This window comes from Tamandua tetradactyla, chromosome 4 (assembly GCF_023851605.1).
Source record: "Tamandua tetradactyla isolate mTamTet1 chromosome 4, mTamTet1.pri, whole genome shotgun sequence".
Lineage (NCBI taxonomy): Eukaryota > Metazoa > Chordata > Mammalia > Pilosa > Myrmecophagidae > Tamandua > Tamandua tetradactyla.
This window is the reverse complement of record NC_135330.1, coordinates 61796214-61796869: the sequence shown is the minus strand read 5'-3', so window position 1 is coordinate 61796869 and position 656 is coordinate 61796214.

Genomic DNA, 656 nt, shown 5'->3' with positions numbered 1-656 from the left:
TGGGTGGGCCACAGTGGCTCAGCAGGCAAGAATGCTTGCCTCCCATGCCCGAGGACCCAGGTTCGATTCCCAGTGCCTGCCCATGTAAAAAAAAAAAAGAAAAACAAAACAAAATAAATTATAGTCAGTGTCTTCCTTAACCCTGTATTCTGAATTACCTTAACCCCCACTATGCTGGTTTGAAAGGATTATGTACCCTAGGAAAGCTGTATTTTAGTCTGGTCTATCTGCTAGAGGCAGCCTTTCTTTTAAACCCTATTCAGCACTATAGGTTGGAAGCTTGATTAGATTATCTCCACAGAGATGTGACACACTCAGTTGTGGATATTAAGCATTGATTAGGTGGAGATGTGGCTTCACCCATTCCAGGAGGGTCTTGATTGGTTTACTGGAATCCTTTAAAAGAAGAAATATTTTGAAGAGAGCCAGGAGAACCACGAGAGCCATGCAGCCAGAGACCTTTGGAGATAAAGAAGGACAACACTCCTGGGGGAGTGTCCTGTAACAAGAAGCCTGGAGAGAAAGCTATCAGACATTGCCATGTTCACCATGTGTCTTTCCACTTGAGAGAGAAACCCTGAATTTCATTGGCCTTCTTAAACCAAAGTATCATTCCCTGGATGCTGTAGATTGGACATTTCTATAGCCTTGCTTTA